The sequence below is a fragment of the Pseudopipra pipra genome, chromosome W, assembly GCF_036250125.1.
Source record: "Pseudopipra pipra isolate bDixPip1 chromosome W, bDixPip1.hap1, whole genome shotgun sequence".
Taxonomy (NCBI): Eukaryota; Metazoa; Chordata; class Aves; order Passeriformes; family Pipridae; genus Pseudopipra; species Pseudopipra pipra.
In genome coordinates, this window is record NC_087580.1 from 21,740,924 (window position 1) to 21,762,024 (window position 21,101).

The 21,101-nt window shown below is 55.8% G+C and overlaps 1 long non-coding RNA gene across 1 annotated transcript; it reads left to right on the top strand.

Moving 5' to 3' along the window:
• Positions 1-2,069: 2,069 nt before the first annotated feature.
• Positions 2,070-2,482, top strand: LOC135405671 (uncharacterized). The gene is made up of 2 exons (XR_010425929.1): positions 2,070-2,178; positions 2,273-2,482. It is a non-coding gene; the product is annotated as an uncharacterized LOC135405671 (long non-coding RNA).
• Positions 2,483-21,101: the final 18,619 nt, after the last annotated feature.

A 21,101-nucleotide genomic window follows, 5' to 3' on the forward strand; every position in this document is an offset into this window, starting at 1 on the left:
AGGGGAGATCTTGTCACTCTCTACAAGCACCCTAAAGGAGGTTGTAGCCAGAGGGGATGGGCCTCTTCTCCCAGGCAACAAGTGACAGGACAACAGGACACAGTCTTAAGCTGCGCCAGGGGAGGTTTCGGGTGGATATGAGGAGGAATTTCTTCACTGAAAGAGTGATTAGACGTGGGAATGGACTGCCCAGGGAGGGGGGCGAGTCACTGTCCTTGGAGGTGTTTAGGAAACAACTGGATGTGGCCCTTGGTGCCATGGTCTGGTTGACATGGTGGTGTTGGGTCATAGGTTGGACTTGATGATCTCAGAGGTCTTTTCCAACCTAATTAATTCTGTGATTCTGTGAACTGGGATATACTGGGAACAAGTGGGATCACGCGGGAGGTGACTGGGATCATACTGGGAGCAACTAGGACCCACCTGGGGGTGAGTGGAAGTGGCTGTGAGCAACTGGGATCGTGCTGGAAGCTACTGGGAGCAAGTGGGACCACACTGGGGGCAAGTGGGATATACTAGGAGAGACCAGGAGTGACTGGGATCATACTGGGACTGACTGGGAGCATACTGGGACTGACTGGGAGCATACTGAGACTGACTGGGAGCAGGCTGAGGTCAACTGGGACATACTGGAAGAGACTGGGAGTGACAGGGATCATACTGGGAGCTACTGGAGTCATAGTAGGGGTGACTGGGAGCAACTGGAACCAGACTGGGGAAGTGAGATCACACTGGGAACAGGTGGGCCTGTGCTGGGGTCATCCTGGGATCATACTGGGGGTGACTGAACTCATCCTGGGATCAGGCTGGGAGCAACTGGGAGCATAAAGGGTGCAACTGGGAGTGACTGGAAGTGCAATGGGACAACTGGGATTGACCGGGACCATGCTGGGGGAAGACTGGGATCATATTTGGATTGACAGGGTCTATGCTGGAGGCAACTGGGAGCAACTGGGACCATGCAGGGGGAACTGTGATCATACTGGGATCATACTGGGATCCCCACAGACCCCCAAGCACCCCCTAAACCCACTCAAAGCCCACCCAGGACCCCACCCAACCCCTTTTCTGGGGGACTTCTCTGGGCACTGGTGGTGCTGGGAGCCCCCCCGGCTGCGGGCGAGGAGCTCTCGGGTGAGTGGGGGGTGGGAAGGAGGAGGTCGGTGGGAAAAGGGAGGTCAGAGGGGATAAAGGGGTGGTGGGACCCCAGACTGAGTGGGAGGGGAGTGGGACTCCCCAAAAGTGGAGGGGGAGGGATCTGAGGTTTGGGAGATGATGGGAAAGGGGTGGGAGAGGTCAGAAGAGTGGGGAAAAACGAGGGTGGGACCCCCAAACTGAGCATGAGGGGGCTGGGGAGTGGGGGATGATGGGGAAGGGGTGGGAGAGTGTGGGACCAAGTGGAGTCACTTTGCACCTGCACTGAGTTAATGGGAATCCAAAGAGTTGTTCTGGTTCCCAAAGCTTTTACACTTCCTCCCAGTAATGATTCAGTGGGATTGACTCCCAAAGCAGAAATTAAAACTGTATCCTTGATTGTCTTTGGTGTTGTTCTTCCGGCTCTCAGTGACTCCTGTCTGTGCCAGTGTGCCAACCTGCCAGGGGGGAAGATGCTGCGCTCCAACGCAGAGGGAGCGTCCCTGAAAGGCTGCAACTCTGAGGACCCCTCAGGCCTTCAAGCTAATCTGGAAGGTGAGAAGCTTTTGCCTTGTCAATCTGTGCCAACTGAAGCCTGTGTTTCTCCATTTCCATGGCCCAGAAAAGGCCCAGCTGTGGTTTGTCCAACCCTGAGAAGGGCCCACAAGGGCTGCACTGAGTCTGTGACCATCTCAGCCCCAAATCCCCTTGTCCTCCTCCAATTCACACAGCTCTGAGGCAGCACCAGTGTGGAGCTGCTGTGTTTCTGACTGGTTTTCCTCACAGAACTCCTTTCTGTGTGTGTTCCAGGTGCCAGCCTGAAAGGAGTGGCCATGGAGGGCAGTCAGATGACAGGAATTAACCTGAGAAACGCCAAACTAAAGAACTGTAACCTCAGGGGAGCAACGTTGGCAGGAACTGATTTGGAAGTGAGTTGGGATTCATTTTCCATCCTATTCCTTTCTCTCCTCTAGTCAGCTGGTAATTTGGGGGATTGCTGGCTTTTGGCTGACCTCTCCAGCTTCAGAGTACAATGGAGTTCAGGTAAATGGACTTCCAGTAAAGCTTTGAACAGAGTTCTGGGTGCATTCCATTGACACTTCTTTTTCTTTTCCCCTTCCAAATTGTGACCTATCAGGTTGTGACCTCCAGGAAGCCAATTTGAGGGGCTCTGATGTGAAAGGAGCCATCTTTGAAGAGATGCTGACCCCCCTGCACATGTCCCAGAGCGTCAGATAGGGAAGAGAACACACAGAAGAGGAAGGAATCCAAACATTTGTTGTGATTTTCTTCACCTCCTCCCCTTCCTGAGTTAGAAGGAATGGTTATTAGACAACTTCCATTTGCAGTAGTGCCTTAGTAGACTCTTTCTGATCACTTTTGGGGAGGGAATTTTTGTTTCAGAAGTGGAGAGTTTCTCCCTTTGTGAAGAGAGTGAGGAAGTGGGCTGGTTCTGAAACCAGAAAGTGGGGCTGGTTTGGGAGGGAGGGTTCAAGACTTTCATTGTTTAGCATTGCCTGACTTTGGAATGCATTTTAATGTCTAAAGCACAATATATGCAATTCTATTTGTTAAGTCTGTCGCTGCAATATGAATAGAAAATGTTATTGCTGTATAGTAGCAAACAAAGTGGAGGTTTACAGGTAGACAAGTGTCTTTACAGTCAGTGTCTTCATCCCTGCAGGGTGTTAATGCCAGGGGTGGTCACACAGTGCCCACAGGATGTGCTCAGGTCTCTGCTGGGGTGGAAACAGTGGGGAACTGTCCTCAGAGGTCCTAAATTGCTGTGGAGTGGTTGGAGTGCAGGGTTAGAGAAGCTTTATCCCCTCAAATGTGCAGAGGAAGCTGCTGCCCCTGCAGGGACCTGCCCAGAGCCCGGATTGAGTTCCCCCTGGGAGATCCCTGGGCAGAAATGGGATGTCTTAGTTAATGCTCTCCAAAGGAGTGTGAAATTGCACTCTCAATCCCAGCTGGGAAGAAAAATTCCCCTGCTTCCACATGTCCTGAGCACTCCAGACTGGAGTTCCTGTAGCTTTTTGATTCTTTGTTGGGAATTCAGTGGACAGAGGAGAACACAGAAGTGTCCCCAAAGCAGAGAGAAGCTCTGGGGCCACAGCACCTGCTCCCCCCTCTTCTCATCCCTTCAGCAGATGAAGAAATGGCCCTCAATGTTTCCCCTCAATGTACTGTGGAAATCCTCCAGGAAAGCATGGCCATAATCCCACTTGCCAGCCAGATCCACTCTGGGCTGCTTAAAGTGGCTGTAAAAGCATCTTGCCTGGGGCCAAGTGCCCCTTCCACACTTGCTTTACCCGTGGAAAAACACAGGAAAAGCTGTTTTTTGTGTGGGCACCCTTCACATCTCAGTGTTTGTGATCTTGGGAATCCTCAAGAGCCTGGAAAAATGCCAGATTATCGGTTGTTTTAAGATTTGTACCTGGAGATTGTTTTGATATGTGCTTACATCTTCCTTGAAAATACAACTGATAAAAAACAATGTAAAAGGAATAAAAATAAAAAAGCAAATACAAAGACAAAAAGGAAGAAAAAAGAGAAAAAGGAGAAAAAAAGAAAAAAAGACAGAAAAAACAGGCAAAAATGAGACAAATAATAAAAAAGAAAGAAAAAAGAAAAAATGGAAAAAAGAAAAAGAGAAAGAAAAAACGGGGGGGGGAAGAAAGAAAAAAAAAGAAAAAAAAGAAAAGACAGAAAAAGAAGAAAACCGAAAAACGTATTATCCTCGCTCCGCACGTGCAAATGGCCGCTGTGACCCGCCGCAAGGACTACAACTCCCGTGGTGCCCCGCGCAATGCGCAGGCGCGGTCGTAGCCGTGCGGGGGCGTGGCGCGCACTGATTGGCTGCGGCGGTGTTCTTTAAGCGCGGTGCGCGCGCAGAGCGCCGTGTCGACTTCCGGGAACCGTTGATGGCGGCGGGGCCCGCATTGTGCTGTAAGAGCTGGGGGGGTGCGGGAGAGCGGGGTCTGGGGATCCCCTCGGGGGCTGCGGGGAGCGCGGCTGTGGGTGGAAAGGCTGGAGGGCTCGGGAGGGTTTGGCGGGGGGCTTCGGGGGTTCCCGAGGGTCAGAGCGCGGGGCCTTGGAACCCTCTCGGGGGCTGCGGGGCCCGGGGGCCTCCCAAGAACCCGGATGTTCGATTCGATTCCGAGAAAGTCCCTCGGAAAAAAAAATCAAAACCATCCAACGAAAAAAAGAACCCTAAAAAAGGGAAAAGTGAGAGAAAGGTGAAGGAAAAACTGCAAGGGCCAGGATGATTTTATTGCTTTGCTTCAGTTTTTCCTTGGTCTCCTCCTTCTCAGATTTTCTGCTCTCTTCCTTTACAGAAAGCTGTTTTGCTGTTGTGTGGTTTTGGGGTCCCTGGGGGGTCACTGAGGAGGTTTTGGGGGGTCTCTGAAGGGGTTTAGTGTCCTGAGGGGACTTAAGGGGGGGGGTTGACGGTCCCTGAATGGGTTTGGGAATCCCTGAGGGAGTTTTGGAGTCTCCGAGGGAACTGGGAGGTCTGGGGGGGGCCCTTGGGGGGGGTCTTTGAAGCAGTTTTGGGGGTTTCTAGTGGGATTTTAGGAGTCCCAGACGGTTTTGAGGGTCCCTGAGGGTTTTGGGGGTCCCTGAAATGCTTGGGGATTCCAGGTGGGTTTTGCAGGTCACTGAGAGGGTTTAGGGGGTCTTGGGGGGGGATGAGGTCTCTGAGGGGATTTGTGGGGTCCTTGAGGAGGTTTCGATGGGTCCAGAGGTGGATTTCTGAGGGGATTTCAGGGGTTCTGAGGGGATTTTATGGGGTCTCTGTGTCGGCGGAGCGACCCCAGGGAAAGGGGATCCCAATGCCCGCCCTGAACCCCAGAGACCCCCAAAACTCAGTACACAGAGACCCCACAGGGGGGCCCGGGGGTCCCCTAAAGCCCAGTAGTGGGGTTCATGGGGTCCCCCAGCCCCCAGGGGAGGGGTCCTGGGGTTGCTCCCCAAAGTGCGGGGGGGAGATGTAGCACATCCGGGTAAGGGGATCCCAGTGCCCCCAGTATATCCCAGTGACCTCCCAGTGATCCTCAATACAGCCCAGTAACCCCCTCAGTGACCACCCAGTGTGTCCCAGTGACCTCCCACTGCCCCCCAGTATGGCCCAGTGATCCTCCAGTGTGCACCCAGTAACCCCCAGTATGGCCCAGTAACCAGCCAGTGTCCCCCTGTGTGTCTTGGTAATCCCCCAGTAACTCCTCAGTCCCTCCCAGTGCCCTCCCAGCATCCCTCAGTAACCCCCAGTCCCTCCCAGTGCCCCCTGGTTCCCCCCAGTGTGTCCCAGTACACCCCAGTAATCCCCCAGTGCTCCCCAAAGCCCCCCAACTGTCCCCAGTGTGTCCCCAGATGCCCTTGGCCTTTCTGTGAGCGTGGGGGGGGGGGGGGGGGCGTTTTTGTGGTCAGAGGGTCCAGGGGGGTCTCCTGGAGTGAGATGGAGGGTTGGGGGCATCAGGGATGGGGTTTGGGGACAGTGGAATTGGGAGTGTCAAGGGGGGAATTGGAAACACCAAAAGGGTCTTGGGGACATGAGGGGAGTCTCAGGACTGACCTGCTTGTAGGGAAGCCCCTCTCCCCCTCTAGGCCCCATTAACCCCCCACCAAATGTCCCCCAACTCCCCTTTTTTTCCTTTAATCCCCTCCCCCCACTGATCCCTTTGACCCCCCAGTGCCCACAAGACCCTTTTGACTCCCCCAAATGCACCCAAAGCCCCACCAAATCCCCATCCAACCCCTCCAGATCCCCCCAAACCTCCCCCAGCTCTTCCTTCAAATCCCTCCCAACCCCCCCCAGAGAGGGATCCCCCGGCACCCTGGGACAGGAACACAGTGGGCTGTACTGGGGGCACTGGGCTGTACTGGGAGGGCACTGGGGGGGCTCAGGTGTCTCAGGTGGCCCAGCTCCAGGAGAGATCTGGGGAGCAGTGAGGAGGTACTGGTCTGTCCTGGTCTGTCCTGGTCTGTCCTGGTCTGTCCTGGTTTGTACCCCCAATCCCCAAAGCCCCTCCCCAGCTCCCCCAGGACCCTCTCACACCCCAAAGCCCCCCAGGCCCCTCCAGGCCCCTGACTTGGTCCTGCTGCCCCTTGAGCATCTGCAGCTGCTGCAGAACCAGGCATTTCATCAGCAAATGTGCAGGTGACCCCAAGTTGGGGGTGTATTGATGTGCTGGAAGGCAGGAGGGCTCTGGAGCACAAGTGGTGTGAGGAGAGGCTGAGGGAGCTGGGGGTGTTGAGGCTGGAGAAGAGGAGGCTCAGGGGAGACCTCCTGACTCTCTGCAAGTCCCTGCCAGGAGGGTGTAGCCAGGTGGGGGTGGGGCTGTTCTGCCAGGCAGCAGCAGTAGGAGAAGAGGGCTGGGTCTGGAGCTGTGCCAGGGGAGGTTTAGGTTGGATATTAGGAAGGAATTTTTTGCTGAGAGAGTAATGAGGCCTTGGAATGGGCTGGGCAGGGAGGGGGTGGAGTCCCCGTCCCTGGAGGTGTTGAAGGTGAGAGTGGATGTGGCCTCAGTGCCATGGTCTGGGAAGCACAGCGGGGTTGGATCCAGGGTTGGACTTGATGATCTCAGAGGTCTTTTCCAACGTGGCTGATTCTGTGATTCTCTGATTGCCATTCCTGTGGCAGCACATGCTTGAGGCTCCATCCCCAGGGGGATAGAGATGTCTGTCCATATCTGTCTGCAAGGTTAGTCTGTAAATGTGTGGTGTTAGCAAAGCAGGCTGAGTTCTGGGCTGGTTGTAGAAGGAGAAAGAAGCCCCCAGGCCAGTGCAGGCAGGCAGCCCTCAGCTTGCACCTGATGTCCCCTCCCTGCAGGTTCCTGTCCTTGAGCCCTGGCCCTGAGGTGAGGCTGAGAAGTGGCGCGGAGGTGAGCCCAGAGCTGTCCCTGAGGTGAGGCTGAGAATAAGTGCAAGGCAGAGGTGCTGCTGAGGAAGGAGAGCCCCGTGGTGGGGAAGGCACAAAGCTGTGAGTGCCCATCCCCGAGCAGGTGCTGTGTCCATCCCCTGTGTGCCAGGTGAGCTGGGGCTTTGCTGCAGAGCTGCAGGCGCTGATTTGAGCGGCTGCAAGTGCTGAGATGGTGGGCACCCAGGAACACCAACTGTGCCTGGCCACGGAGCCTGCAAGGAGGAGCAGAGACAGCCCTGGCAGTGTGGGGGGCCAGGTTGTCCCTGTGCCTTCCCCTGCAGGCCCTGGCTGTCCCTGCTGGGCCCCTGTCCATCCCCATCAGGTCCCTGCCCGTCCCCCCGGGCTGAGCTCCCCCCAGGAAGTGCCCTGGAGCTGAAGCTGCTGCCATCCCCCCCTGCAGCCGCTGCCCCAGGCAAGGGAGCAGCAAAGGCAGGGCCAGGAGCAGAGGCAGCAGCAGGGGAGCCCTGGGGGGCCGGGAAGCTCTTGTGTGGGGCAGGAAAGAGGCGCTGGGCACGAGGCCGGGGCTGTGCTGAGGAGGCCCAGCCCTCACATCCCCCCAGCCAACGCCGGCTGCCCGGGGGGCTTGGGAGGGACCCCCAGCCCGTGTGCCCCACACTGAGCTGGCAGAGAGAGAGCCAAGGGACAGGGATGTGGGCAGGGCCCCGGGTGAGGGACAGGCAGGGCCATTGCAGGGCCACGGTGAGGGCACAGCCTGTGGCAGCAGAGCTGCCCAGGGCCGGGGGCAGCCGGGGGTGTTGGGACCAGCCAGTGCTGGGGCCGAGCAGAGCACGAGGCCTCTTGCAGAGCCCTGGAGCAGCCTCCCACTTGCCAGCCCTGCCCTGGTGGGGTGACACTGTCCACCCCCTCCAGGACACTCCCCCAGAAATCTTCGTGGGGGCCTTTTGTGTCTATTGCTGGTTGCTGATTCCTGCTGGGGACCTGAGGGCCCCTCTGCAATCCCATCCATGGGGCACAATCTCCTCTGCAGAGCTCAACTCACTGCAGACTTTGCAGGGAAATCTGTGCTGGCAGCTGCATCCTGAGCCCCAGGGCAGTTTGTATCTCCAAGTGCTGATCCATCCTGGGGACCCAAGGGCTCCTCTGCCATTCCATCCATGCAGCAGGAGTCACCCTCCTGCCCTTGACTCCCTGCAGAGGAACAAGTGCCATCTCTCTGTTTGGGAGAAGCCAGATGCTGCCCCTGGGCCATCAGAAGTGGTGCTGAAGCCTCTTTCAGCCCAGCCCCGGGTGCAGTTTTCTCATCCCCTCAGCGAGTGCCCGCTGCCCCAGCCAGCACTGACCAACCAGGGCGTTTGGCACACTTGGATTGGTGGTTTGGAGAAGGAGCCCCGGACTGACAGGGGGCCAGATAAGCTCGAGGAACAGCCCTGGCAAGTTTTAAGTGAAACTACATTAATACAGCTCTTTATTAATATATAGCAACTCAATCAAGTGCTCGTGAAAGGACCTCACTCCCCTCAGCCTCCCAATTAAACACCTTTTAATTGTCTGAATCTTCATATTTTGGAGTATTTACTGGCTAAACTTTAACTTTTTTCAGTTTGAGGAGGGGTTCATATTGATATTTCTGAGGGGTTTTTTTCCTGAATTTTGGTGGTTTTTGTTTTACAGGGCTGAATCCTTGTGTTTTGGAGGTTTTTTTGGTCACAAGATGCCCGATGTGTTCTAGAGATGGACTTGGGCAGGAGGAACCCCCAAACCAACACGCTCAGCCCTTGTTTTCCCCCCCATCAGGATTTCTCCTTCCCAAAGCTTGGCCAGATGAAGGAGGCTGCGAGGAAGAGGAAGATGCCTTGGGCCCCCCAGGCAGGTGAGGAGGCAGTCAGTGTCCCTTTGGGCGGGTGTTGTGCTGGCTCTGTCAGCCGAGCATGGCCCCGGCTGCAGGACAACCCCGCTGGCGCCGCCGTCCTGCCGGGGCCGGAGTTGGGGGGATGTCCTTGGCCTTCCCTGTGGGCCGGAGGCAAATCCCCTCCCTGTCCTTGTTGCTTCCTGCCCCAGGCCCCGAGCTGAGGACGGAGAGCCCGGAGGACAAATCCCCCCTTGAGACCCTGGTGGGAGAGGCCGTTTTGAAGGGCTCCCCGGCGCAGGAAGGCAGCGGGGAGGAAAAGGGCCGGAGATCCCCCCGCAGGAGGGGCTCCAAAGCCAGCCCAGGGTGCTCTGAGGAGGAAAGAGCCAGCCTGTGCCGGGAAGGCGGCCGGAGCTTGAGGGGGAGCTCTGAGCTGGTGGTCCTTGAGCAGCCTCCCAGCAGGGAGAAGCCCTTCAGGTGCTTGGAGTGTGGGAAGAGCTTCAGGATGAGCACCAAACTCCTCATCCACCAGCACATCCACACTGGGGAACGGCCCTACTCATGTAGGAAATGTGGGAAGAGCTTCAACTGCAACTCCATCCTGATCCAACATCAGCGCATCCACACTGGGGAACGGCCCTACACGTGTGGGGAATGTGGGAAGAGATTCAGGCACAGCTCCTCCCTCGTGAAGCACCAGCACATCCACACTGGGCAGAAGCCCTGCAAGTGTGAGGAATGTGGGAAGAGCTTTAGCCAGAGCTTTGAAATGATCCTACACCAGCACATCCACACTGGGCAGAAGCCCTGCAAGTGTGGGGAATGTGGGAAGAGCTTTAGCCAGAGCTTTGAAATGATCCTACACCAGCACATCCACACTGGGGAACGGCCGTACATGTGTGGGGAATGTGGGAAGAGGTTTCAGACCAGCTCACATCTCCTCAGGCATGAGCAGACACAGCACTCACCTTTCGTCAGCAGAAATGGCTCTAGGTTCTCATTCAGACTCTCCTCATTATCCAGCACAAATTTGAGGATTGATGCCAGCTCAACCTGTGTCAGAGGAGCCATGGGGTCAGCAGCTCTGCTGCAGCTCACAGGAAGCAACCACAGCAGACTTGGGGCAGCAGGCAGCTCCCTTGCCTACCCATGCTGGTGCCCACACTTGCTGCCACAAGCCTTTGACAGACCAAAACCAATGGTGAGCACTGCAGTACCCACTCCACACTGTCTTTTAAGGGGACCCAGAATAGGAGGGCAGGTCTCAGAGCACCCCCTGAAAGCCACCGCTGCTCCTGCTGCACCCCGAGGGAGGGAACCCCAGAGGGATTACCTGGGTCTTGTAGTCAAACTCATTCCAGTCACCAGGGCTCTTGCAGCTCACAGAGGTGTGATACAGGAGCAGCACAGCCACCTGAGCAAGGCAGGGAAAGTGTCACTGACCCCACGCCAGTCATCAGCACCTTGGTGCCAGCCAGGACTAAAGCATGCCACACAGTAACCTTGGCCAGAGCCAGCTCCTCTCCATCCACCAGCTTCTGTGCAGAGACCAGGTTCTCTGCAGCCAATTTGTGCCTGCAGTGCTCTGCAACAAGAAGCAGGATTCCCTCTGCCCCGAGTGCGGGAAGAGCTTCAACCAGAACTCCTACCTCATCAGGCACCGGCACATCCACACCGGGGAGAGGCCCTACAAGTGTGGGGAGTGTGGGAAGAGCTTCACCGAGAGCTCTAAGTTGACCAGACACCAATGGACCCACCGGCAAGGGAAGCCCTCGAGTGCCCCGACTGCAGGAAGAACTTTCACCACTGCTTCCACCCCAAATGAACCCCCTGATGGGGAGGCAACCCCTGGAGTCCAGTGACTGTCAGTCCATCCCTTTTGACCACAAAGGGCCAGTCCCCTTTCCCTGGGGCAGCTTCTTCCAACAGAACCCTTCCTGGGGGGTGTGTGGAGATTCCTGCCTTGGCTGGGGACCCCCCAAGGTCACTGCTGGAGGTTGAGAGCAGAGATCTCCCCACCAGCGTTGGTCTGGGGGAGTTCCATCCATCTCTAATTAAGAATTGTTGCTTTGGTGCCAGCTTGAGTAGAATCACTTCAACAATTGCTTTAGTGTAGAGCACTGTCCTATCTTCTCCTGTACTCCTGGTAGTTTTAGTGTTTCTATTGTGCAGTAAATAATTGTGATGAAGATCTTTTGTCTGATCATTTGTAACCCTAAATAATTAATTTCTATCAACTGATCTGATCTGCCATCCTTTAAATCTGGGGGACAAAAGTGTTTCAGTCACAGCTCTGTAATTCCTCTAAACTGAAATTGTTGGGATAATCCAAGGCTGAGATTGGATCCAGCAGCCCCCAGCACCCCACAGGAAGTTGGGAGCTCAGGGGGGCCACCCCCCTTTGCGAACCCCACTGTGTCCAAAGACCCCCACGGGACTGTTTGACCTGCCAGGCCACCCCCCCTTTTCCACCCTTCTCCCTGTTCTTCCCAATTTCCCACTGTCCCCTCAATCTCCAATATCCCCCCCAATCAGTTTTGGGGTCCCAACCCCCAGTTTTTGCCCCCTCTCCTGTGGGTGCTGAAGGAGAAAATGAGGCTGCTCACACAGAGTTCCATTGTGGGACTTGTCCTCCCATCTTTCCAGTGTCCCCCTTTCCTTGGGGTTCCTTTGGAAACAGCGCCTGGGCTTTGTCTTTTAGTCCACTGGAATTCCCAGCATGGCCCCAAAGCAGTGCCCTGATCCCACACATCCCCCTCCCCTCATGTGCTGGCTGTGTTCAGCCACCAGAGAAAAACACAGGCTGCCATGCAGAGCGTTCCAAGTGGTTTCCCCTTTGGCAAACAGCCCTCTCTGGATGGAAAACACCAGTCAAGGGCAAAACACTCCTGGTTGATCCTGATTAACTGAATGCAGCTGCTGCTGCCTTAACTTGTTCCCACAGAAATTCTCAGGGTTCCTTTGCTTCCAGGAGGCCCCACATGTCCCAATGGCCCCTGGATTCCATGAGCTTCCAGAGTCTCCAAAGGTTCCTTTAGTTCCATGAGGCCCTGCAGTCCCAAAATGCCCTTTGGATTCCAGGAGATTTCCCATTGTCCCAGGGTCCCTTGTGCTTCAGAAGCAGCTGCAGTGGGACAGTGGCCCCTTGGTTCCGTGAGCTCTGCAGTGTTCCAGGAATCCTTGGGTTCCAGGAGAGCCTGCAGTTTCACAAGGACCACTTGAATGCAGGAGGTTCTGCAGGGTCCCAATGGCCCCTGGATTCTGGGAGGTTCAGAAATATCTCAGGGCTCCCTTGGTTCCAGGAGGACACACATGTCAGCAGGAACCCTTGGTTGCAGGAGGTTTGACAGTGTCCCAGAATTCCTTTGATTTCATGAGGCCCTGGATTGTCCCAATGGACTCCTGATTCCATCAGCCCCCTCAATGTCACAATGGTCCCTTGGTTCCAGGAGTTTCTGCAGCATCCCAGGGTTCCTTTTGTTCCATGTGTGACACCTGCAGTGTCACAATGGGCCCTGAATTCCAGGAGTTTTCCCAGGGTGACAGTGCTGCCTTGATTCCATGAGATTGCCCAGTGTCCCAGGGCTCCAGAAGGCCCTGCAGTGTCACAGTGGTCCTTGGTTCCAGGAGGTTAATTATTGCTTTATTTGCCTCAATCTTTAACACCCAAAGCAGTTATCCTCAGCATCCCCAGCTCCCAGGGCTGGCAGTTGGGGATGGGGAGCTGAGTGAAGCCCCCAGAATGCAGGAGGAAATGGTCAGTGACCTGCTCTGCCAGTGAGACCCCCCCAAGTGCCTGGGCCCACATGGGATGCAGCCAAGAGTCCTGAGGGAGCTGGAGAAAGAGCTGGCCAAGCCACTCTCACTCATTGCCCAGCAGTGCTGCACAACTGCACAAGTCCCAGCTGACTGGCAACAAGCACATGGGATGCCCATCCCCAGGAAGGGCCAAAAGGAGCATCTGGGCAACTCCTGGCCTGTCCCACTGACCTCAGGACCAGGGAAGTCCATGCAGCAGATCCTCCTCAGTGCCATCCCATGGCACGGGCAGGACAACCAGGGGATCAGGCCCAGCCAGCGTGGGGTTGGGAAAGGCAGGTCCTGCCTGACCAACCTCATCTCCTTCTCTGACAAAGGACCCGCTCAGCAGCTGAGGGAAAGGCTGGGATGTGTCTCTCTGGAATTCCAGAAAGCCTTTGGCACCATCTCCCCCAGCATCTCCTGCACAAACTGGCTGCTCATGGCTTGCCTGGGGACCTGTTTGCTGGGTGACAAAGTGTCTGATGGCCCAGGGAGTGGTGGGGAATGGAAGGAAATCCAGGTGGGGCCAGTCACTAGTGGGGTTCCCAAGGGCTCAGGGTTGGGGCTGCTCCTGTTTAACATCATTCTTGATGATCTGGGCCAGGGGATCGAGTGCCCCCTCAGGAAAGTCATGGACAACACCAGGTTGGGTGTGAGTGTGGATGTGCTGGAGGGCAGGAAGGCTCTGCAGAGGGATCTGGACAGGCTGGATCAATAAGGCCAAGTGTCAGGGCCTGCCCTTGGCCCCCAACAACCCCCTGGAACGCTCCAGACTTGGGGCAGAGGGGCTTGAGAGCTGCTCAGCAGGAAGGGACTTGGGGGTGCTGCTTGACAGCGACTGGATATGAGGCAGAGTGTGCCCAGGGGGGCAAGAAGGCCAAGGGCATCGTGGCCTTTGTGGAGAAGAGTGTGGCCAGCAGGAGCAGAGAACTGATTGCCCCTCTGTGCTGGGCACTGGGGAGGCCCCACCTGGAGTGCTGTGTCCAGTTCTGGCCCCTCAGTGCCAAAAGGCCCTTGAGGGGCTGGAGCGTGTCCAGAGAAGGGAACGGAGCTGGGGAAGGCTCTGGAAAACATGTCTGCTGAGGGACGGCTGAGGGAACTGGGCTGGTTGAGTCTGGAGAAGGGGAGGCTCAGGGAGGACCTCATTGCTCTCTGCAGTGACCTGAAAGGAGGTTTTTAGTGGGGTGGGGGTTGGTCTCTTCTGCAAAGCCTTTAGTGACAGGAAGAGAGGAAATGGCCTTAGGTTGCATCAGGTGAGGCACAGATTAGATGTTAAAAAAAAACTTTTTCCACTGAGAGAGTGTTCAGGCACTGGAACAAGTAGCCCAGGGAGGTGGTGGAGTCTCTGGAAGTGTTCAGGTGTGTGGTGGGTTGACTTTGGCTGGACACCAGGTGCCCTCCCAGCCGCTCTATCACTCCCCTTCCCAGCAGGACAGGGGAGAGAGTAAGGTGGAAAAAAAAATAGTGGATTGAGATAAGGCAGTTTTTTTAAAGCAAAAAGCAAAGCAAAGCTTGTGCACACAGAAGCCAAAGACAGCAGGGTTTGTTCTCTACTCCCCATGAGCAGCCATGGTCGGCCACTCCCGAGGAGCAGGGCTTGGGTACCTGTGAGGGTTCCTCAGCAGGCAGCCATTAGGCAATGAATGCCCCCCTCCTGCTCTGGGCCTCAGCTTTTAGAGCTGAGCTGACCTCCCATGGTCTGCAATGTCCCTGTGGTCAGTTGGGCTCAGCTGACCTGGCTGTGTCCCTTCCCAGGGTCTTGCCCTCAACTGAGGAGGAATGTGACAGTGCTGATGTTGTGCCAGCCCTGCTCAGCAGTGGCCCAAACACCAGTGTGTTATCAACACCTTTCCAGCTCCCAGTGCAGAGCACAGCACTGGCAGTGCTGCTCTGGGGAAATGAACTGCAGCTCAGCCAGACCCAATACAGTCTCCACCCCTTATTCCACACCATTTGTGTCATACTGAGACCCCACAAAATTTATTTGTCTTCTGACTATTCCATTGTATTTATTCTTCATTACTGAGATCCCTCCTTACCAACACATGCTACTTAAACATTCCTAAACTGTCTTTAGACCCAACGTACATATTTATACATTTTCATTAACTGCTATTCCCCGCCCTTTTACAGATAGGTCTTATTTTCCCATTTTCATGGCCTTCTTCCACCCCTCCAGATGCTGGGCTCCATTCCATCAGGATGGGTACTCAGGACAGCAGAAGCAACACAATCAATCGTTGGGCACCGACACCAGCCCGTCCCGGGTCATCATCGCACTCTCCTTCCTCCTCACACAATTGGTTCTTCATTGGTTCATGTCATTCCTGCTACTTTACCTCCTGCAACACACAACTCAGAACACAGATCATCTTTCCCCCAGGGTTAAATCTCCTCGAGGCACACACCAGGTCTCCCCATCTTCCCTCATTACCCACCAGGTACACCCTGGTCCCTGAGCAAAGACAATCCCACAGATGGGTTTGCCTTTTCTCATGGGAGGAGAACCCCACACTGACTTCCCCCCCCACTTCCCCATGTGTAGTACCAGGACTTTATCCCCTCCCACAGTGTGTAGGGGTTTTGTTTGGGCAGGACCAGGGCAGTTGGCAGATCCCCCAGTGTTGACCAGCCAAGTGGCCTCAGCTGAATTTCCTCCCAATGCTTCCATGTCCCATTACCTAATGCTCTCAACATGGTTTTCAACAGTCCATTATACCTCTCAGTCTTCCAGAGGCTTGTGGGTGATAAGGGATATGATAGATCCATTCAATGCCATGTTTCTTTGCCCAAGAACTTGTGAGATTATTCCAGAAGTGAGTCCCATTATCTGATTCAGTTCTCTCTGGGGTCCCATGTCACCACAGAATGTGCCTCTCGAGGCCTCAGATGGTGTTTTGAGCAGTGGCCTGGTTTACAGGATATGTTTCCAGCCAGCCAGTTGTTGCCTCCCCCATGGTGAGTCTGTAGCTCTTGCCCTGGTGTGTTTGTGGCAGTGGTCCAATGTAATCAATTTGCCAGACCTCACCATGTTGGAAATCCAGCCACCGCCCTCTATTCCAGGCAGATTTTACTTGCATGGCTCCCTTAATTGCTGCACACTTGTCACATTCATGAGTGACCTGTGTGATGGCCTCCATGGTCAGGTCGACCCCTGGATCACGAGCCCACCTGTACCTCGCATCTCTTCCCAGATGTCCTGATGTTCCATGGGCCCATCGGGCTATAAAGAGCTCACCCTTCTGCTCCCAGTCCAAGTCTACCTGGGCCATTCCAATCTTGGCAGCCTCATCCACCTGCTTATTGTTCTGATGTTCTTCAGTGGCACGACCCTTGGGCACGGGAGCATCGACGTGAGGCACTTTCAGAGTCGTGTTTTCCACCCGTGCAGTGATGTCCTGCCACAATGCAGCAGCCCAGATGGCTTTACCCCTGCGTTGCCAATTGGCCTTCTTCCATTGCAGTAGTCACCCCCACAGGGCATTAGCCACCATCCAGGAGTCAGTGTAGAGGTGTAGCACAGGCCACTTTTCTCCTTTGGCAATCTTTAGGGCTGGCTGGATGGCTTTCACTTCTGCAAACTGGCTCGACTCACCCTCTCCTTCAGCAGCTTCAACGCCCCGTCGTGTGGGACTCCACACAGCAGCTTTCCACCTCCCATGGTTTCCTACCACTCGGCAAGATCCATCAGTAAACAGAGCATCCCCTCTTTCATTTTCTGGGAACTCATTATATGGTGGTGCTTCTTGGGCACGAGTCACCTCTTCAGGCAGTGCTCCAAAATCCCTGCCTTCTGGCCAGTCCATAATCTCTTCCAGGATCCCCGGGAAACTGGGTTTTCCCATTCGCGCTCGCTGTGTGATCAAAGCTTGCTCCACTTGCTCCATGGAGCACTGGTTGCATGATGAGTTGAGGGGATGTTCCCTTTGAACATCCAGTGCAGCACAGGCAAACGTGGTGCCAAGAGGAGACACGCTTCTGTTCCAGCAACTTCTGAGGCGGCTCGAACCCCCTCAGAGGCTGCCAGTATCTCCTTTTCAGTTGGCTTCTGATCCTCGATAACCCCGGCTCCAAAACCCTGATGGTCGACCTCGGGTTTCTCCTGGTGTTCTGTGCCAGAGGCTCCAGGTGAGACCATGCTCCCCAGCTGCCTTGTAGAGGATATTTTGCACAGCTGGTCCCATTCCAACAGGCCCCAGAGCTACTGCACGGGCTGTCTCCTGTTTGATCTGCTCCAAGGCCTGTTGTTGCTCAAGGCCCCACTCAAAATGGTTCTTCTGCCGGGTCACTCGACAGAGGGGGCTCCCAAGCTGACTGTAACCTGGAATGTGCATCCTCCAGAAACCCACAAGGCCTAGGAAAGCTTGTGTTTCCTTCTTGTTAGCTGGTGGAGACATAGATGCTATTTTGTTTACTACATCCAGGGGCACAGGGCAGCATCCATCCTGCCATTTTATTCCCAAGAACTGAATCTCCCGTGCAGGTCCCTTTATCTTGCTTTGCTTTGTGGCAAGACCAGTTCTGAGAAGAATTTGGACTATTTTCCTCCCTTTCTCAAGAACTTCTTCTGCTGTTTTGCCCCATACAGTGATATTTTCAATAGATTGCAGGTGCTCTGGAGCTCCCCCTGTTCCAGTGCAGTCTGGATCAGTCCCTGGCAGATGGTTGGGCTGTGCTTCCACCCCTGGGGCACTTGATTCCAGGTGTACTGGACACCCCTCCAGGTGAAGGCAAACCATGGTCTGCACTCTGTTGCCAGAGGAATGGAGAAAAACACATGGGCAGTATCAGTTGTGGCCCCACTGGGCTGCCTCTGACTCCAGCTCATCTGAAGTTCCAGCACGTCCGGCACAGCAGCACTCAGAGGCAGCGTGACTTCTTTCAGGCCACGATAGTCCACTGTCAGCCCCCACTCCCCATTAGGCTTCCACGCTGGCCATATGGGGCTGGTAAAGGGTGAGCGGGTCCTGCTGATCCCTCCCTGTTTCTGTAGTCGATGAACTGGTTCCTGAATGGGAATTGTGGAGTCCCAGTTGGTGCCATCCTGCCTTCAGGGCACTGTTCTGGTGGCAATGGGCACTTGTTGGTCTTCGACTTGCAGCAATCCCACAATGGGAGGATCCTTTGAGAGGCCAGGCAGGGTAGGTAATTGTTTGACCTTCTCTGTAGCCACAGTAGCCACACCAAAAGCCCATCGATACCCCTTGGGATCTTTGAAGTCTCCCCTCCTGAGGTAATCAATGGCAAGGATACAAGGGGCCTCTGGGCCAGTCTCAGTGGGGTGCTTTTCCCAATTGTCCCGTTAAAGTCACTTCAGCCTCCAACACTGACAATTCCTGGCATCCCCTGTCACTCCAGAGATCCAGATGGGTTCTGCACTTCTGTGCCTCGATGGCATCAGTGTGCTCTGTGCACCCTTATCTACCTCTGTGGATCCCACGTGCCAGGCCATCCAACCCACCCAGTCCAGCAGACCCGACCATCCCTTTCCTCCTCCTGGCCGAAGGCAGGGACCCTCCATTCCTGTTCCTGGTCAGAGTATTCACTGTCTGACTTTGTGATGCCAGGCCAGAGGTCCCCCCACCACAATCAAAGGAATTGGTCTCAGTCCTCTTATGTCTGAGAGGTCGCTGCTTTCTTTCTTGGGTCTCTGCAGCAACTCCATGGACAGCTTTCCTGGGTGACCCCTTCTTAACAGCTTGGGCACAGTCCTGCTGCGTGTCCGTGCTGGGATCACAGGCAGGGACAGGCCCTGGCACTGCTGGCACAGAGCTGGGCTCCACACCAGCAGCTCCATCAGCCAAGGGCATCTCCTGAGGGCAGGGCAGGAGGGCTTCAGGCTCTTCCTCCACAGTCCCTGTCAGCAATGTGCCCAAGGAATGCCCTGGCAAAGCAAATGCCAGTGCCCAGCTGAGAGTGGGAGTGTGCAGGGTGGGGGCACACAGCAGTGTCCTGGCACAGCCCGAGCTCCTGGCACAGCCCTGAGGGAGCAGCAGAGCAGGGGCTGGGCTGTGTCTTTGTTCCAGGGACAGCCTGGGAAGGTGCCCCAGGGCCACTGTCACAGAGCAGCCCCTGCCACCCCCATTCCCAGCCCTGGCCTCTCACCCCACCTGCAAGAGGTTGGTTGTCTCTCCACAGAGAGATATCAAGTGACCAGGTCAAAAATCCATCTTTGCTTAGTCCTGAGGAGACTTCAGTGTGGGCACTATGTGTGTGTGGGGAGATGAACCCTAGTGAGCACAAACATCAGCTGTTCCTGGGGGGCCATAAATCCAGAGGGACAAGCTCTCACTTGGAGAGTCACATGCCCTGGGAAAGCCTCTGGATGCAGCCCTGGGATGTGCTTCTGTGCACAGAGCTCCTTGTGTCCACCCCTCAGGCCGTGGGGCATCTCAGAGAGGGGCAGAGCAGTTGACAGCCCCCAGGGCTGAGGGGCTTCCAGTCCCTGGCAGTGGCAGCAGAAGCCCAGGGAGACACTGCCCTGCTGCCAGGAACTGTGTGCAAGGGAAGGACTCCTGTCTCTGAACAGCCCTGGGGGAGGGGGTGAGCAGGGCGTGACTAAGCTCAGGTGTGGACACCTGACATTTCTGGGGGTGCCTGTAAGAGAAGGTTTGGGCAAGGTGACTGTGGTTAAACCTGTCTGGCCATCCAGTGACAACCAAGTTGCTCCCTCACTTCCCCTCCTCAGTCAGACAACAGGGGGAAAGCAGGGAAAAAAATCACTGGTCAACATAAAGGGAGATTAACTGGGGAGGGGGAAGGAAAAAGCAGAGGCCGCAGGCAGAAACAAAGAAAACCCCTGGGAGGCAAGAATTCAGTCCATGGAGAGGTTTCTTTGGAAGACAAATGTATTAATAAAGAGCATCCACGTCTCTCCCCCTCCTCCCTGCCCTTTCTCCCTTCCTCTCTCAGTTATTGCTGATCATGCCATCCCATGGAATGGAATATCCCTTGGGTCAGTCCAGCCCAGCTGTCCCAGCCATGTCCCCTGTGAAACACTTGCCCAGCCCAGCCCATTGGGTGGGGGTGGTTGCAGAGACACTTCCTGTGGGGCCAGCACTGCCCAGGGACAGCCAAAGCCTTGGGCTGGGACCAACAGCGCTGCAGCCACGAGCACCAACCCAGCAGGACAGGGGCTGCTCTGGGCAGAGGGAACTGCAGCCCAGCCACAGCCAGGGCAGGGCTGCTCAGGGGGCTCTGCCAGCCTCTGCTATTCTACAGTTCAAGGAATCTTCTCCTTGGAGAGCTCTTTGAAAGGAGAATAGAGAGAGAGGCAGAAGTGGAGCTATCAAATGCACCAGTGCAAACACAGCAGTTCCTGTGAGGAACATCTCCCTATGGAAATCCTGGGAATCTACTGGACAAATTTGAGGACACAAGTTTATGTGTGTGTGGTCCTCCACAAGGAGGGGGATGGTTGGGTACAGTATCAAGGGGTCAGTTGTGCCTCAGGAACTCATCACCCAGTAGGAAGCTGGTGGCTATGAAGGGGCTGTGAGGTCACTTGTGCCCCTGGAGGGGACAGGCCAAGAGCAGGAAGGTGGCTGGGGAAGGGCCTGTGAGGTCCCTTCTCTCTGCAGGAGCTGATGGCTCAGCCTGTGACTCAGGGCTGGGCCAGGGGCTCTCCAGCTGCCCCTGCCCTGGCCTGTGACAGCCCAGCACAAGGCCCCTGGCTGGAACAGGCCCTGGGAGATCCCCTCTGCCCGAGGGCCTGGGCTCCCTCCAGCAACGGGGCTTCTCTTTGGGCTGCCCCGTCCCTCGTGCTGAGCGCAGGATGGGACAGCAGCAGGCACAGCTGGGCCCTGTCTGTGCCCGCAGCTGAAAGGAGCAGCCTGGGCACAGCACGGGGAGGCTGCTGCTGGCAGGGCACAGCAAAGGGCCCGGGCAGGCTGGGCACTGGCACCCCCTTGTCCTTCCCTCAGCGTCACCCCCCAAGGCAGTGCCCCCGGCAGAGCCCTGAGCGAGGTGTGAGGGACAGGATCTGCCTTCCCCGGGCTGGGGGTCAGGGCTGGGCCTTTCTGCTGCCTCCAACCAAGCCAGGCTGTGCTCAGCATCTCAGCTGCCTGCCCAGAGCCTTTGCCTCCCTGCACTCACGGCCCCCAAGGATCTGCTGGAGAGTCCCTGGGGAGGCTTTGTCAGGAATGGCCCTTTGTCAGGAAAGTCCTTAATGCTTCAAGGGACTGCAGGGTTTTCCAAGGCCTTTGGGTTTTGCTTTTGAATCTCAAGAGAAGTTTGTGCAATCATGGCCTCCAATTCTCTCTTCCAGCGAGTCCATGAGGAGCCTGTATTGGGAATGCCCCTCAGTGGGACCCATTAATGCTTTGAGATACTTTGGGTTTTCCTTCTGACTCTGACTAATGGAAAGGTTTGTGCAATCTCCCCTCAGTACCTGAGGTTCAAGGACTCAGCACGAAAAGCACCACAGGGCTCATTCAGACA